This window comes from Rutidosis leptorrhynchoides, chromosome 1, assembly GCF_046630445.1.
Source record: "Rutidosis leptorrhynchoides isolate AG116_Rl617_1_P2 chromosome 1, CSIRO_AGI_Rlap_v1, whole genome shotgun sequence".
NCBI classification, from domain to species: Eukaryota; Viridiplantae; Streptophyta; class Magnoliopsida; order Asterales; family Asteraceae; genus Rutidosis; species Rutidosis leptorrhynchoides.
In genome coordinates, this window is record NC_092333.1 from 419,354,497 (window position 1) to 419,374,790 (window position 20,294).

The window sequence follows — 20,294 nt, forward strand, 5'->3', positions numbered from 1 at the left end:
TATGTAGTTCATTGTTAATACACTTAATGATATATTTAATTATCATATTATCATGTTATATATAATATAACAATGTATTAATATGCTTCATATATATTTAGTAAGACGTGGTTATAACGATAATCGTTATATGTATCGTTTCGAGTTTCATACGTCAATAGTCTCCTTTTTAAGTATATAACTTATTGTTACTATTTTTAATGAGATACTTGATGATCATTATATCATGTTAAACATATATATTTATTCATTTATGTATCATCATGTCATATACAACTTATAGCGTTCGTGAATCATTGGTCAAACTGGGTAATCAGACGTTTACAAAATTTCCGTTTCAATTAACCAAGTCTTAACAAGTTTGATTGCTTAACATGTTGGAAATATTTAATCATGTAAATATAGTTTTCATTAAACATATAATCATAGAAAGGCTCGGAAAAGTTCGGGTCACTACAGTACCTACCCGTTAAATAAATTTCGTCCCGAAATTTTAAGCGATTGGAGGTGTTGGCTCATCTTCTGGAAATAAGTGCGGGTACTTCTTCTTCATCTGATCTTCTCGTTCCCAGGTGAACTCGGGTCCTCTACGAGCATTCCATCGAACCTTAACAATCGGTATCTTGTTTTGTTTAAGTCTCTTAACCTCACGATCCATTATTTCAACGGGTTCTTCAATGAATTGAAGTTTTTCATTGATTTGGATTCCGTCCAATGGAATAGTGAGATCTTCTTTAGCAAAACATTTCTTCAAATTCGAGACGTGGAAAGTGTTATGTACAGCCACGAGTTGTTGAGGTAACTCAAGTCGGTAAGCTACTAGTCCGACACGATCAATAATCTTGAATGGTCCAATATACCTTGGATTAAATTTCTCTCGTTTACCAAATCGAACAACACCTTTCCAAGGTGCAACCTTAAGCATGACCATCTCTCCAATTTCAAATTTTATATCTTTTCTTTTAATGTCGGCGTAGCTCTTTTGTCGACTTTGGGCGGTTTTCAACCGTTGTTGAATTTGGATGATCTTTTCAGTAGTTTCTTGTATTATCTCCGGACCCGTAATCTGTCTATCCCCCACTTCACTTCAACAAATCGGAGACCTGCACTTTCTACCATAAAGTGCTTCAAACGGAGCCATCTCAATGCTTGAATGGTAGCTATTGTTGTAGGAAAATTCTGCTAACGGTAGATGTCGATCCCAACTATTTCCGAAATCAATAACACATGCTCGTAGCATGTCTTCAAGCGTTTGTATCGTCCTTTCACTCTGCCCATCAGTTTGTAGATGATAGGCAGTACTCATGTCTAGACGAGTTCCTAATGCTTGCTGTAATGTCTGCCAGAATCTTGAAATAAATCTGCCATCCCTATCAGAGATAATAGAGATTGGTATTCCATGTCTGGAGACGACATCCTTCAAATACAGTCGTGCTAACTTCTCCATCTTGTCATCTTCTCTTATTGGTAGGAAGTGTGCTGATTTGGTGAGACGATCAACTATTACCCAAATAGTATCAAAACCACTCGCAGTCCTTGGCAATTTAGTGATGAAATCTATGGTAATGTTTTTTCATTTCCATTCCGGGATTTCGGGTTGTTGAAGTAGACCTGATGGTTTCTGATGCTCCGCTTTGACCTTAGAACACGTCAAACATTCCCCTACGTATTTAGCAACATCAGCTTTCATACCTGGCCACCAAAAATGTTTCTTGAGATCCTTGTACATCTTCCCCATTCCAGGATGTATTGAGTATCTGGTTTTATGAGCTTCTCTAAGTACCATTTCTCTCATATCTCCAAATTTTGGTACCCAAATCCTTTCAGCCCTATACCGGGTTCCATCTTCCCAAATATTAAGATGCTTCTCCGATCCTTTGGGTATTTCATTCTTTAAATTTTCCTCTTTTAAAACTCCTTGTTGCGCCTCCTTTATTTGAGTAGTAAGGTTATTGTGAATCATTATATTCATAGATTTTACTCGAATGGGTTCTCTGTCCTTTCTACTCAAGGCGTTGGCTACCACATTTGCCTTCCCCGAGTGGTAACGAATCTCAAAGTCGTAATCATTCAACAATTCAATCCACCTACTCTGCCTCATGTTCAGTTGTTTCTAATTAAATATGTGTTGAAGACTTTTGTGGTGGGTATATATAATACTTTTGACCCCATATAAGTAGTGCCTCCAAGTCTTTAATGCAAAAACAACCGCGCCTAATTCCAAATCATGCATCGTATAATTTTGCTCGTGAATCTTCAATTGTCTAGACGCATAAGCAATTACCTTCGTTCGTTGCATTAATACACAACCGAGACCTTGCTTTGAGGCGTCACAATATATCACAAAATCGTCATTCCCTTCAGGTAATGACAATATAGGTGCCATAGTTAGCTTTTTCTTCAATAACTGAAACGCCTTCTCTTGTTCATCCTTCCATTCAAATTTCTTCCCTTTATGCGTTAATGCAGTCAAGGGTTTTGCTATTTTGGAGAAATCTTGGATGAATCTTCTGTAGTAACCAGCCAATCCTAAAAAATGACGTATATGCTTCGGATTTTTTAGGGTTTCCCACTTTTTAACGGTTTCGATCTTTGCCGGGTCCACCTGGATACCTTCTTTGTTCACTATGTGACCGAGGAATTGAACTTCTTCCAACCAAAATGCACACTTTGAAAACTTAGCGTACAGTTTTTCTTTCCTCAATACTTCTAGCACTTTTCTCAAATGTTCTTCGTGCTCTTGATCATTATTTGAGTAAATAAGTATGTTATTGATGAAAACAATGACAAACTTGTCAAGATATGGCCCACACACTCGGTTTATAAGGTCCATAAACACAGCTGGTGCGTTAGTCAATCCAAACGGCATAACCATAAACTCGTAATGACCATAACGCGTCCTAAAAGCAGTTTTTGGAATATTATCCTCCTTTACTCGCATTTGATGATATCCAGAATGTAAATCGATCTTCGAATAAATCGACGAGCCTTGTAGTTGATCAAATAAGTCTTCAATTCTCGGCAGTGGATAACGGTTTTTGATGGTAAGTTTGTTCAACTCTCTGTAGTCAATACACAACCTAAATGTATCATCTTTCTTCTTGACAAGCAAAACAGGAGCTCCCCATGGTGATGTGCTTAGTCGAATGAAACCACGTTCTAATAGTTCTTGCAGTTGGCTTTGCAGTTCTTTCATCTCGCTGGGTGCGAGTCTGTAAGGAGCACGAGCTATTGGTGCAGCTCCTGGTACAAGATCTATTTGAAATTCAACAAATCGATGTGGAGGTAGTCCCGGTAATTCTTTCGGAAATACATCAGGAAATTCTTTTGCGACAAAAACATCATTGATGCTCTTTTCTTCAGTTTGTACTTTCTCGACATGTGCTAGAACAGCATAGCAACCTTTTCTTATTAGTTTTTGTGCCTTCAAATTACTAATAAGATGTAGCTTCGTGTTGCCCTTTTCTCCGTACACCATTAAGGATTCTCCTTCTTCTCATACAATGCGAATTGCATTTTTATAACATACGATCTCTGCTTTCACCTTCTTCAGCCAGTCCATGCCAACTATTACATCAAAACTCCCTAACTCTACTGGTATCAAATCAATCTTAAATATTTCGCTACCCAGTTTAATTTCTCGATTTCGGCATATATAATCTGCTGAAATTAATTTACCGTTTGCTAATTCGAGTAAAAATTTACTATCCAACGGCGTCAATGGACAACTTAATTTAGCACAAAAATCTCTACTCATATAGCTTCTATCCGCATCCGAATCAAATAAAACGTAAGCAGATTTATTGTCAATAAGAAACGTACCCGTAACAAGCTCCGGGTCTTCCTGTGCCTCTGCCGCATTAATATTGAAAACTCTTCCGCGGCCTTATCCATTCGTGTTCTCCTGGTTCGGGCAATTTCTAATAATGTGGCCCGGTTTTCCACATTTATAACAAATTACATTGGCATAACTTGCTCCGACACTACTTGCTCCACCATTACTCGTTCCGACACCATTTGTTCCTTTCGTTCTGTTAACCCCTGGTCCGTAGACCTCACACTTCACTGCGCTATGACCATTTATTTTACACTTGTTGCAAAATTTGGTGCAGAACCCCGAGTGATACTTTTCACACCTTTGGCATAGCTGCTTCTGATTATTGTTGTTGTTGCGGTTGTTATTGTTGTTGGGATGATTGTTGTAGTTGCTGTTGTTGTTGTTGTTGTTGTTGTTGGGCCGTTTGTTGTAGTTGCGATTGATGTTGCGATTGTTGGGATAGTTGTTGCGATTATTGTTGTAATTGCTGTTGTTGTTGTTGTTGTTGTTGTTGTTGTTGTTGTTGTTGTTGTTGTTGTATTGGTGATTCTTATCACCGTTTTCCTCCCACTTTCTTTTGACTTGCTTCACATTGGCCTCTTCAGCAGTCTGTTCTTTAATTCTTTCTTCAATCTGGTTCACTAGTTTGTGAGCCATTCTACATGCCTGTTGTATGGAGGCGGGTTCGTGTGAACTTATATCTTCTTAGATTCTTTCCGGTAATCCTTTCACAAACGCGTCGATCTTCTCTTCCTCATCTTCGAACGCTCCCGGACACAATAGGCATAATTCTGTGAATCGTCTTTCGTACGTGGTAATATCAAATCCTTGGGTTCGTAACCCTCTAAGTTCTGTCTTGAGCTTATTGACCTCGGTTCTGGGACGGTACTTCTCGTTCATTAAGTGCTTGAATGCTGACCACGGTAGTGCGTAAGCATCATCTTGTCCCACTTGCTCTAGATAGGTATTCCACCATGTTAACGCAGAACCTGTGAAGGTATGCGTAGCGTACTTCACTTTGTCCTCTTCAGTACACTTACTTATGGCAAACACCGATTCGACCTTCTCGGTCCACCGTTTCAATCCGATCGGTCCTTCGGTTCCATCAAATTCCAAAGGTTTGCAGGCAGTGAATTCTTTGTAGGTGCATCCTACACGATTTCCTGTACTGCTAGATCCAAGGTTATTGTTGGTATGTAGCGCAGCCAGTACTGCGGCTATGTTTGAAGCAAGAAAGGCACGAAATTCCTCTTCGCTCATATTCAAGGTGTGTCGTGTAGTTGGTGCCATTTCCTTCAAAATAGTCAAATGAAACAAGTTAATCATATAGAATATTAAGAGTAGTCAATAGTATCTCGTAGCATAATATGAACTCATTTATAAAAGCTTTTTCTTCATATTAGCGTTTTATAAGTTTAAATTCGGGTAGTACCTACCCGTTAAGTTCATACTTAGTAGCTAATATACAATTCAACTACTACAATTCTATATGAAAAACTGATTATAATAATATTTCATTTTCAAACTTTTACACAATATTTTACAAACTTACAATACTGCTTATTTTACATATAGCATGAAATATAGCACATAATAAATTTGATACAAGATGGTTGTGAAGATAATTCTAGCTAGTACACAAGTCGTTCAGCAAAAGCAATAAAGACACGTAATTCATACGTCCAGAAACAAGTCACGCATTCTAGTTTTACTAGGACTACTTCCCATCCTTGGTCTTGTGGAACATAACCATTATGGCCGTTGATAAGACAGCGTGTTGTAACATCGTCAAAGGGACGAGGGTTACGTAATGTCCAACAGTCTTGTAACAATCTAAAAACCTCATTTCTTACCCCAATTACCTACTCCGTCACTTGTGGAAACGTTTTGTTTAATAGTTGTAGCCCGATGTTCTTGTTCTCACTTTGGTGAGAAGCGAACATTATTAACCCGTAAGCATAACATGCTTCTTTATGTTGCATGTTAGCCGCTTTTTCTAAATCACGAAGTCCTATATTCGGATATATTGAGTCAAAATAATTTCTTAACCCGTTGCGTAAAATCGCATTTGGGTTCCCCGCAATATATGCGTCAAAGTAAACATATCGTAACTTATGGATTTCCCAATGTGATATCCCCCATCTTTCGAACGAAAGCCTTTTATAAACTAAGGCATTCTTGGAACGTTCTTCGAATGTCTTACAAACTGATCTCGCCTTAAATAGTTGTGCCGAGGAATTCTGACCGACTCTTGACAAGATTTCATCAATCATGTCTCCGGGTAGGTCTCTTAAAATATTGGGTTGTCTATCCATTTTGTGTTTTTATACTGTAAAATAGACAAGAGTTAGATTCATAAAAAAAATACTTATTAATACAAGCAATTTTTACATATATCATAAAGCATAAGCACACTATATTACATATATTACACCACACGAATACAACTATCTTATTCCGACTCGCTCGTTTCTTCTTCTTCGATTTTGGTTCGTTTTGCCAAGTTTCTAGGGATATATGATGTTCCCCTAATACGAGCCGTCGTTTTCCACATTGGTTTAGAAAAACCTGGTGGTTTAGAGGTTCCCGGGTTATTGTCACAACTTAAGAAATACGGGTGTTGACGATACATATAAAGTTCATCGGGTTTGGAATCAAATTTCTCTATTTTTATGCCCTTTCTCTTATTGTTCTCTTTTGCCTTATTAAATTGTGTTGGGGTAATTTCTATAACATCATCAAAATCCTTGTCGGGATCCGATTCATCGGAGAATTGGTAATCCTCCCAATACTTTGCTTCCTTGGAGGAAACACCATTGACCATAATTAACTTTGGTCGGTTGGTTGAGGATTTTCTTCTACTTAACCGTTTTATTATTTCCCCCACTGGTTCTATTTCTTCTTCCGGTTCCGATTCTTCTTCCGGTTCCGACTCTTCTTGAAATGTCCCGTTCTTATTGATTAAAAACGTTCCATATTAATTGATTTCGTTGCGAGGTTTTGACCTCTATATGAGACATTTTTCAAAGACTGCATTCATTTTTAAAACAAACCATAACCTTTATTTCATAGATAAAGGTTTTAAAAAGCTTTACGTAGATTATCAAATAATGATAATCTAAAATATCCTGTTTACACACGACCATTACATAATGGTTTACAATACAAATATGTTACAACAAAATAAGTTTCTTGAATGCAGTTTTTACACAATATCATACAAGCATGGACTCCAAATCTCGTCCTTATTTAAGTATGCGACAGCGGAAGCTCTTAATAATCACCTGAGAATAAACATGCTTAAAATGTCAACAAAAATTTTGGTGAATTATAGGTTTAACCTATATATATCAAATCATAATAATAGACCACAAGATTTCATATTTCAATACACATCCCATACATAGAGATAAAAATCATTCATATGGTGAACACCTGGTAACTGACATTAACAAGATGCATATATAAGAATATCCCCATCATTCCGGTACACCCTTCGGATATGATATAAATTTCGAAGTACTAAAGCATCCGGTACTTTGGATGGGGCTTGTTGGGCCCGATAGATCTATCTTTAGGATTCGCGTCAATTAGGGTGTCTGTTCCCTAATTCTTAGATTACCAGACTTAATAAAAAGGGACATATTCGATTTCGATAATTCAACCATAGAATGTAGTTTCACGTACTTGTGTCTATTTTGTAAATCATTTATAAAACCTGCATGTATTCTCATCCCAAAATATTAGATTTTAAAAGTGGGACTATAACTCACTTTCACAGATTTTTACTTCGTCGGGAAGTAAGACTTGGCCACTGGTTGATTCACGAACCTATAACAAAATATACATATATATCAAAGTATGTTCAAAATATATTTACAACACTTTTAATATATTTTGATTTTTAAGTTTATTAAGTCAGCTGTCCTCGTTAGTAACCTACAACTAGTTGTCCACAGTTAGATGTACAGAAATAAATCGATAAATATTATCTTGAATCAATCCACGACCCAGTGTATATGTATCTCAGTATTGATCACAACTCAAACTATATATATTTTGGAATCAACCTCAACCCTGTATAGCTAACTCCAACATTCACATATAGAGTGTCTATGGTTGTTCCGAAATATATATAGATGTGTCGACATGATAGGTCGAAACATTGTATACGTGTCTATGGTATCTCAAGATTACATAATATACAATACAAGTTGATTAAGTTATGGTTGGAATAGATTTGTTACCAATTTTCACGTAGCTAAAATGAGAAAAATTATCCAATCTTGTTTTACCCATAACTTCTTCATTTTAAATCCGTTTTGAGTGAATCAAATTGATATGGTTTCATATTGAACTCTATTTTATGAATCTAAACAGAAAAAGTATAGGTTTATAGTCGGAAAAATAAGTTACAAGTCATTTTTGTAAAGGTAGTCATTTCAGTCGAAAGAACGACGTCTAGATGACCATTTTAGAAAACATACTTCCACTTTGAGTTTAACCATAATTTTTTGATATAGTTTCATGTTCATAATAAAAATAATTTTCTCAGAATAACAACTTTTAAATCAAAGTTTATCATAGTTTTTAATTAACTAACCCAAAACAGCCCGCGGTGTTACTACGACGGCGTAAATCCGGTTTTACGGTGTTTTTCATGTTTCCAGGTTTTAAATCATTAAGTTAGCATATCATATAGATATAGAACATGTGTTTAGTTGATTTTAAAATTCAAGTTAGAAGGATTAACTTTTGTTTGCGAACAAGTTTAGAATTAACTAAACTATGTTCTAGTGATTACAAGTTTAAACCTTCGAATAAGATAGCTTTATATGTATGAATTGAATGATGTTATGAACATCATTACTACCTTAAGTTCCTTGGATAAACCTACTGGAAAAGAGAAAAATGGATCTAGCTTCAATGGATCCTTGGATGGCTCGAAGTTCTTGAAGCAGAATCATGACACGAAAACAGGTTCAAGTAAGATCATCACTTGAAATAAGATTGTTATAGTTATAGAAATTGAACCAAAGTTTGAATATGATTATTACCTTGTATTAGAATGATAACCTACTGTAAGAAACAAAGATTTGTTGAGGTTGGATGATCACCTTACAAGATTGGAAGTGAGCTAGCAAACTTGAAAGTATTCTTGATTTTATGTAACTAGAACTTGTAAAATATATGAAGAACACTTAGAACTTGAAGATAGAACTTGAGAGAGATCAATTAGATGAAGAAAATTGAAGAATGAAAGTGTTTGTAGGTGTTTTTGGTCGTTGGTGTATGGATTAGATATAAAGGATATGTAATTTTGTTTTCATGTAAATAAGTCATGAATGATTACTCATATTTTTGTAATTTTATGAGATATTTCATGCTAGTTGCCAAATGATGGTTCCCACATGTGTTAGGTGACTCACATGGGCTGCTAACAACTGATCATTGGAGTGTATATACCAATAGTACATACATCTAAAAGATGTGTATTGTACGAGTACGAATACGGGTGCATACGAGTAGAATTGTTGATGAAACTGAACGAGGATGTAATTGTAAGCATTTTTGTTAAGTAGAAGTATTTTGATAAGTGTCTTGAAGTCTTTCAAAAGTGTATGAATACATATTAAAACACTACATGTATATACATTTTAACTGAGTCGTTAAGTCATCGTTAGTCGTTACATGTAAATGTTGTTTTGAAACCTTTAGGTTAATGATCTTGTTGAATGTTGTTAACCCATTGTTTATTATAACAAATGAGATGTTAAATTGTTATATTATCATGATATTATGATATATAATATATCTCAGTATGATGTACATACAGTTAAATGTCGTTACAACGATAATCGTTACATATATGTCTCGTTTCGAAATCATTAAGTTAGTAGTCTTATTTTTACATATGTATTTCATTGTTAATACACTTAATAATATATTTACTTATCATTTAACATAATTAACCAAGTGTATCAATATCTTAATATGATTCATATGTACCTAGTAAGACGTTGTTATAACGATAATCGTTATATATATCGTTTTCGAGTTTCTTAAATTAATAGTCTCATTTTTATGTATATAACTCATTGTTAAAATACCTAATGAGATACATACTTATAATAAAAACATGTTAACTATATATATAACCATATATATGTCATCGTATAGTTTTTACAAGTTTTAACGTTCGTGAATCACCGGTCAACTTGGGTGGTCAATTGTCTATATGAAACATATTTCAATTAATCAAGTCTTAACAAGTTTGATTGCTTAACATGTTGGAAACATTTAATCATGTAAATATCAATCTCAATTAATATATATAAACATGAAAAAGTTCGGGTCACTACACTTCTTCCGGTTCCTCTTTGGGAACTTGTGAATCAGTCCACGAATCATTCCAATTTACATTTGACTCTTCATTATTATTAGTTGAGTCAATGGGACTTGTTCTAGAGGTAGTCATCTATCACATAATATCAAACACGTTAAGAGATTAATATATCACATAATATTCACATGTTAAAAATATATAGTTTCCAACAAAATTTGTTAAGCAATCATTTTTCAAGTAAACACGGTCGAAGTCCAGACTCACTAATGCATCCTAACAAACTCGAAAAGACACACTAATGCAAAATTCTGGTTCTCTAAGACCAACGCTCGGATACCAACTGAAATGTCCCGTTCTTATTGATTAAAAACGTTCCATATTAATTGATTTCGTTGCGAGGTTTTGACCGCTATATGAGACGTTTTTCAAAGACTGCATTCATTTTAAAATAAACCATAACCTTTATTTCATCAATAAAGGTTTAAAAAGCTTTACGTAGATTATCAAATAATGATAATCTAAAATATCCTGTTTACACGCGACCATTACATAATGGTTTACAATACAAATATGTTACAACGAAATAAGTTTCTTGAATGCAGTTTTTACACAATATCATACAAGCATGGACTCCAAATCTTGTCCTTATTTAAGTATGCGACAACGGAAGCTCTTAATAATCACCTGAGAATAAACATGCTTAAAACGTCAACAAAAAATGTTGGTGAGTTATAGGTTTAACCTATATATATCAAATCGTAACAATAGACCACAAGATTTCATATTTCAATATACATCCCATACATAGAGATAAAAATCATTCATATGGTGAACACCTGGTAACCGACATTAACAAGATGCATATATAAGAATATCTCCATCATTCAGGGACACCCTTCGGATATGATATAAATTTCGAAGTACTAAAGCATTCGGTACTTTGGATGGGGTTTGTTAGGCCCAATAGATCTATCTTTAGGATTCGCGTCAATTAGGGTGTCTGTTCCCTAATTCTTAGATTACCAGACTTAATAAAAAGGGGCATATTCGATTTCGATAATTCAACCATAGAATGTAGTTTCACGTACTTGTGTCTATTTTGTAAATCATTTATAAAACCTGCATGTATTCTCATCCCAAAAATATTAGATTTTAAAAGTGGGACTATAACTCACTTTCACCAAATATCACTTCGTCGAGAATTTGACTTGGCCACGGGTTGATTCACGAACCTATAACAATATATACATATATCAAAATATGATCGAAATATATTCACAATATTTTCTTTATTACGTATTGATGATTTTTAGTTGTCCAGTTAGCGGTCCGATGTTAGAAGTCCACAATTGATCGTACATGAATAATTTAATATATATATCTTGAATCAAACCACGACCCAGTGTATACATATCTCAGTAATGATCACAACTCAAACTATATATATTTTGGAATCAACCTCAACCCTGTATAGCTAACTCCAACATTCACATATAGAGTGTCTATGGTTGTTCCGAAATATATATAGATGTGTCGACATGATAGGTCAAAACATTGTATACATCTCTATGGTATCTCAAGATTACATAATATACAATACAAGTTGATTAAGTTATGGTTGGAATAGATTTGTTACCAATTTTCACGTAGCTAAAATGAGTAGTTTTTACCAATTTTGTTTTGCTCGCCATTTCTTCGTTTCTAATCCGTTTTGAGTGATTTAAGCGGCCACGGTTTCGTATTGAACTTGAATTTATGAAACTAAACAGAAAAGGTATAGGTTTATAGTCGGAAATACAAGTTATAAGTCATTTTTAAAAGAGGTAGTCATTTCCGTCGAAAGAACGACATCTTGATGACTGTTTTGAAAAGCATACTTTCACTTTGAGTTTAACCATGATTTTTGGATATGGTTTCATGTTCATAAGAAAAATCATTTTTCCAGAAGTATAGCTTTTAAATCAAAGTTTTTCATAGTTTTTAATTATCCAAACCAAAACAGCCCCCGGTTGTAACTACGACGGCGTAAATCCGGTTTTATGGTGTTTATCGTGTTTCCGGGTTTTAAATCATTAAGTTAGCATATCATATAGATATAGATCATGTGTATAGTTTATTTTAAAAGTGTAGTTAGAAGGATTAACTTTATTTGCGAACAAGTTTAGAATTAACTAAACTATGTTCTAGTGATTACTAGTTTACCACTTCGAATATGATAGCTTTTTATTTATGAATCGAATGATGTTATGAACATCATTACTACCTTAAGTTCCTTGGATAAACCTACTGGAAAAGAGAAAAATGGATCTAGCTTCAACGGATCCTTGGATGGCTCGAAGTTCTTGAAGCAGAATCTTGACACGAAAACAAGTTCAAGTAAGATCATCACTTGAAATAAGATTATATAGTTATAGAAATTGAACCAAAGTTTGAATATGATTATTACCTTGTATTAGAATGATAACCTACTGTAAGAAACAAAGATTTCTTGAGGTTGGATGATCACCTTACAAGATTGGAAGTGAGCTAACAAACTTGAAAGTATTCTTGATTTTATGTAACTAGAACTTGTAGAATTTATGAAGAACACTTAGAACTTGAAGTTAGAACTTGAGAGAGATCAATTAGATGAATAAAATTGAAGAATGAAAGTGTTTGTAGGTGTTTTTGGTCGTTGGTGTATGGATTAGATATAAAGGATATGTAATTTTGTTTTCATGTAAATAAGTCATGAATGATTACTCATATTTTTGTAATTTTATGAGATAATTCATGCTAGTTGCCAAATGATGGTTCCCACATGTGTTAGGTGACTCACATGGGCTGCTAAGAGCTGATCATTAGAGTGTATATACCAATAGTACATACATCTAAAAGCTGTGTATTGTACGAGTACGAATACGGGTGCATACGAGTAGAATTGTTGATGAAACTGAACGAGGATGTAATTGTAAGCATTTTTGTTAAGTAGAAGTATTTTGATAAGTGCCTTGAAGTCTTTCAAAAGTGTATGAATACATATTAAAACACTACATGTATATACATTTTAACTGAGTCGTTAAGTCATCGTTAGTCGTTACATGTAAGTGTTGTTTTGAGGCCTTTAGGTTAACGATCTTGTTAAATGTTGTTAACCCAATGTTTAAAATATCAAATGAGATTTTAAATTATTATATAATCATGATATTATGATGTACGAATATCTCTTAATATGATATATATACATTAAATGTCGTTACAACGATAATCGTTACATATATGTCTCGTTTCAAAATCATTAAGTTAGTAGTCTTGTTTTTACTTATGTAGTTCATTGTTAATACACTTAATGATATATTTAATTATCATATTATCATGTTATATATAATATAACAATGTATTAATATGCTTCATATATATTTAGTAAGACGTGGTTATAACGATAATCGTTATATGTATCGTTTCGAGTTTCATACGTCAATAGTCTCCTTTTTAAGTATATAACTTATTGTTACTATTTTTAATGAGATACTTGATGATCATTATATCATGTTAAACATATATATTTATTCATTTATGTATCATCATGTCATATACAACTTATAGCGTTCGTGAATCATTGGTCAAACTGGGTAATCAGACGTTTACAAAATTTCCGTTTCAATTAACCAAGTCTTTACAAGTTTGATTGCTTAACATGTTGGAAACATTTAATCATGTAAATATAGTTTTCATTAAACATATAATCATAGAAAGGCTCGGAAAAGTTCGGGTCACTACAGTACCTACCCGTTAAATAAATTTCGTCCCGAAATTTTAAGCGATTGGAGGTGTTGGCTCATCTTCTGGAAATAAGTGCGGGTACTTCTTCTTCATCTGATCTTCTTGTTCCCAGGTGAACTCGGGTCCTCTACGAGCATTCCATCGAACCTTAACAATCGGTATCTTGTTTTGTTTAAGTCTCTTAACCTCACGATCCATTATTTCAACGGGTTCTTCAATGAATTGAAGTTTTTCATTGATTTGGATTTTGTCCAACGGAATAGTGAGATCTTCTTTAGCAAAACATTTCTTCAAATTCGAGACGTGGAAAGTGTTATGTACAGCCGCGAGTTGTTGAGGTAACTCAAGTCGGTAAGCTACTGGTCCGACACGATTAATAATCTTGAATGGTCCAATATACCTTGGATTTAATTTCCCTCGTTTACTAAATCGAACAACACCTTTCCAAGGTGCAACCTTAAGCATGACAATCTCTCCAATTTCAAATTCTATATCTTTTCTTTTAATGTCGGCGTAGCTCTTTTGTAGACTTTGGGCGGTTTTCAACCGTTGTTGAATTTGGATGATCTTCTCAGTAGTTTCTTGTATTATTTCCGGACCCGTAATCTGTCTATCCCCCACTTCACTCCAACAAATCGAAAACCTGCACTTTCTACCATAAAGTGCTTCAAACGGAGCCATCTCAATGCTTGAATGGTAGCTATTGTTGTAGGAAAATTCTGCTAACGGTAGATGTCGATCCCAACTATTTATGAAATCAATAACACATGCTCGTAGCATGTCTTCAAGCATTTGTATCGTACTTTCACTCTGCCCATCAGTTTGTGGATGATAGGCAGTACTCATGTCTAGACGAGTTCCTAATGCTTACTGTAATGTCTGCCAGAATCTTGAAATAAATCTGCCATCCCTATCAGAGATAATAGAGATTGGTATTCCATGTCTGGAGATGACATCCTTCAAATACAGTCGTGCTAACTTCTCCATCTTGTCATCTTCTCTTATTGGCAGGAAGTGTGCTGATTTGGTGAGACGATCAACTATTACCCAAATAGTATCAAAACCACTCGCAGTCCTTGGCAATTTAGTGATGAAATCCATGGTAATGTTTCCCCATTTCCATTCCGGGATTTCGGGTTGTTGAAGTAGACCTGATGGTTTCTGATGCTCCGCTTTGACCTTAGAACACGTCAAACATTCCCCTACGTATTTAGCAACATCAGCTTTCATACCTGGCCACCAAAAATGTTTCTTGAGATCCTTGTACAGCTTCCCCGTTCCAGGATGTATTGAGTATCTGGTTTTATGAGCTTCTCTAAGTACCATTTCTCTCATATCTCCAAATTTTGGTACCCAAATCCTTTCAGCCCTATACCGGGTTTCATCTTCCCAAATATTAAGATGCTTCTCCGATCCTTTGGGTATTTCATTCTTTAAATTTTCCTCTTTTAAAACTCCTTGTTGCGCCTCCTTTATTTGAGTAGTAAGGTTATTGTGAATCATTATATTCATAGATTTTACTCGAATGGGTTCTCTGTCCTTTCTACTCAAGGCGTTGGCTACCACATTTGCCTTCCCCGGGTGGTAACGAATCTCAAAGTCGTAATCATTCAACAATTCAATCCACCTACGCTGCCTCATGTTCAGTTGTTTCTGATTAAATATGTGTTGAAGACTTTTGTGGTCGGTATATATAATACTTTTGACCCCATATAAGTAGTGCCTCCAAGTCTTTAATGCAAAAACAACCGGGCCTAATTCCATATCATGCGTCATATAATTTTGCTCGTGAATGTTCAATTGTCTAGACGCATAAGCAATTACCTTTGTTCGTTGCATTAATACACAACCGAGACCTTGCTTTGAGGCGTCACAATATATCACAAAATCATCATTCCCTTCAGACAATGACAATATAGGTGCCGTAGTTAGCTTTTTCTTCAATAACTGAAATGCCTTCTCTTGTTCATCCTTCCATTCAAATTTCTTCCCTTTATGCGTTAATGAAGTCAAGGGTTTTGCTATTTTGGAGAAATCTTGGATGAATCTTCTGTAGTAACCAGCCAATCCTAAAAATTGACGTATATGCTTCGGAGTTTTTGGGGTTTCCCACTTTTCAACGGTTTTGATCTTTGCTGGGTCCAACTGGATACCTTCTTTGTTCACTCTGTGATCGAGGAATTGAACTTCTTCCAACCAAAATGCACTCTTTGAAAACTTAGCGTACAGTTTTTTTTCCTCAATACTTCTAGCACTTTTCTCAAATGTTCTTCGTGCTCTTGATCATTCTTTGAGAAAATAAGTATGTCATCGATGAAAACAATGACAAACTTGTCAAGATATGGCTCACACACTCGGTTCATAAGGTCCATGAACACAGCTGGTGCGTTAGTCAATCCAAACGGCATAACCATAAACTCGTAATGACCATAACGCGTCCTAAAAGCAGTTTTTGGAATATCATCCTCCTTTACTCGCATTTGATGATATCCAGAACGTAAATTGATATTCGAATAAACCGATGAACCTTGTAGTTGATCAAATAAGTCGTCAATTCTCGGCAGTGGATAACGGTTTTTGATGGTAAGTTTGTTCAACTCTCTGTAGTCAATACACAACCTAAATGTACCATCTTTCTTCTTGACAAACAAAACAGGAGCTCCCCATGGTGATGTGCTTAGTCGAATGAAACCACGTTCTAATAGTTCTTGCAGTTGGCTTTGCAGTTCTTTCATCTCGCTGGGTGCGAGTCTGTAAGGAGCACGAGCTATTGGTGCAGCTCCTGGTACAAGATCTATTGGTGGAGCTTTTATAGCTTGGCTTGGTAACCGACCTTAACATATAATGCGCATAATAATATCCCCAAAACAGAACATCTCGTCTGTATAATAATCATATAAACTTCGAAGTACTATACACCACGCCCACTAGCCCTTCCGTCTAGTGAACATACTGGGTGTGGGTGTTAAACCCGGTAGCTACCTTTAAGATTCGCGTCAATTAGGCGTGCACTAATTCTCAAATTTAGTGATGTTCCCTAATTCTTAGGTTACCAAGCAATAATAATCAGGGGAAAAATATTCATATCAATTGTGGCAATTATCACGTCCATATAATTCAATGGTGGCAATTATCACGTCCACATAATTCATTCGAGGAATGTTTTGCTTGTGTCTATCTCGTCAAACATTTATAAAAGCATTTCATGTATTCACAGTTCAAAATGTATTTCAAAAGCATTTAATAAACAAGTTGTAAAAATAGCGCATGTATTCTCAGTCCCAAAAATGTAAAGAGTAAAAGGGAATCAAATGAACTCACCTATTGTATTTTGTAGTAAAAATACATATTACTAAACTGAACAATGCAGGGTTGACCTCGGATTCACGAACCTTTGAAGAAACTTGCATTTAAAAAGAAACGCCACAGCCCGGATTCGAACCCATGACCTCTAGCTAATCCAATACTCAACCAAACCATTCGTCCATTTAAGTTTTTCTGAAATAAACCGTAACCCAATTCTATATACCCCGTTCTTTCTGTCCCAGCCCAATTCATAATCCGGACTTCTTTTGGCCCAGCAACTCGGCCCAACAAATGATTTAATTAGCCCAAATATTATTTGGTTTTGGGCTTGGCTCGACATTATACAGAAACACAAAAGCAAAAGCAATTCGAGAAAAAAATATAGTATCTCGGTTTTGTTGAGTATACGAGCTGGAAAGGAACGAAGTAAGCAAAGGTCTCCATCACCTAATACAATCATCATTCATCAATTTGTTCACGATTATCATTCTTCATTTTCTTCTATCATTATCATTATCTTAATCTTATAATCATTTACATAATCATTATCTAATCATTGTTTCTGTTTTCATCATCAGTATCCTCATCATCAAATTTATCATTATAATATCTTGTATCATTTTTATTCTCCTGTTTCATCAACGTATACCTTCTTCCTCCCGTCACTGTAACCGAATACAAAAAGAAGGGAAAGCAGCAACATAAATGTGGTTTGTAATGATGGTTTTCGAATGTGGTGGTTTACGAAGAAAAACACAAGATGGTCGCTGCAGTAGCCATGGTAATGGATATCAACTTATAACCTGGCCCAACTGGTTACAGCAGCCCACAACAAAAATTAACATCTAGGCCTAGTTTTGCTTTGGCCCAACACAAAGATCTCGGCCGAAGGTGATAGACAATCTCACAGCCCAACATAGTTAAATGAACGTACTAATTAGTTATTGATTTACTAATTGACTCGTGAATTAAGCTGGAAGTGGGATATGATTATAATAATAAACTTTACCTAATCACTAAAGAGAAACACGTCCCTTTTATTCTCCCCTTTTGCTTTGGTCGGCCATCATTCAATCATCATTTTAATTCACGTTTAATCACATCACAGGAAGGAAAGTACTGCAACAACAGCAGTCCAACGAGCAGGTTGGTATTCGAAGGTTAGTAAAACAATTTTTATGGGTTTCGTTTTGATTCATTCTTGGATAGCACAGAAATATGTAGGGAGTAATAGTATCGGCTTTGTAAAAAAAATGATTAACGGTGGTTGACCTGTTGTGGATCGATATAGAAACAGAAATATTTAGGTATAATGAAGTGGGTCGATGATTCATGGTTTGGTGGTGTGTTGTGGGTGCAACAAGAGAAAGAGAGAGATGTAGAGGGAGAGAGAAGAAGATGATACCCATGATTTCCAACGACGGTTCGATTGTTTTATGGTTTGGGTTTGATAATTGATTGATGTTTGTGAGGGTGATTAAAGACGATCGTAGGCAGGGAAGAATACGGGTTTGTTGCTTATTCTTCTGGTTTAATTCAATAACTTGACTTCTTTGTAAATGATGTTGGATAAAGATGATGGAAAGTTTGATTAATTTCACTCAGATAAATAAATCGATTGATTTATAAAAATCCCCTTTTGATTGACAGGCATTGTTCATCAAGGACAGATATATAAAAAAAAAATTTAAAAGTGAAAGGGATGCTAAACTGATTTTGGAATTTACTTATGAATTGTAGTCTCCAATTATATCAATTAACTCGACAGATTAAACAGGATGAAAAGGATTGGCGTACACATCTATTTATATAAAAGTATTTATCTGTTTATATATATATATATATATATATATATATATATATATATATATATATATATATATATATATATATATATATATATATATATATATATATATATATATATATATATATATATATCTTGTATATGTATTTATATAAAATGTATAACTGTATTTATCAGTATAATATATTTGTATCTGTAAATATGTATAATTAATTATATCTATATCAGTTTATTAAATAAATAAAGGAACATACTAATATTAATAATACAAACATAAATACTCAATATTAATATTAATATTAATAAGAAGAATGAAACTAATAATAATGATAATAGAAATAATGTTATTAATAAGTTTAAAAAATATAATAATAATGATTCTAATAAAAATAATAAATAAAGGGAATAATATTATCTAATAATAATACAAGTATTAATCATAATATGATTTTGCTACTAGTTAACAAAACAAATGCATCAATTTCATGTTATAATTGTTTTAACTTATTATTAAACTTATATATATATATATATATATATATATATATATATATATATATATATATATATATATATATATATATATATATATATATATATATATATATATATATAGATTCATTTTAAATAACAACTTTATTATATCGTTTACTATTTTACAATTAATTCTTATATCATTTTGTATTTCAAATTGATATATATATATATATATATATATATATATATATATATATATATATATATATATATATATATATATATATATATACATTTATATATATTCTTATTTATAAAAGTATTTATTTACAATTAGTTGTTCGTGAATCGTCGAGATTAGTCGAAGGTCAATTGAATATATGAAGACAGTTCAAAATTTTTGTGACTCAACATTACAGACTTTGCTTATCGTCTCGAAATCAAATAAAGATCAAGTTTAAATTTGGTCTGAAATTTCTGGGTCGTCACATATAGTACCTACGTACGAATAACCATTTATTCGTCAAAGAAGAGCTGCCCATTTAGGTTGTGATTAGAGTAGGCAACATAGAGTTCAGTGAACACTAGCTTGCTCAAAAGCATGATTCGCGTCAGAAGCAACGTTCTTGAGATGTTGTAAGATGATCCGGGGTTGAATAAGTGATCGCAAAGGAGAGACCTATAATCCAATTAGCAGTACCTTAGAATATCTAAGATTGCACATCTGTTAATGTTAAGGCATAGCGTAGTGTTAAGCGGTGGAATATTGCTTTAGTTAG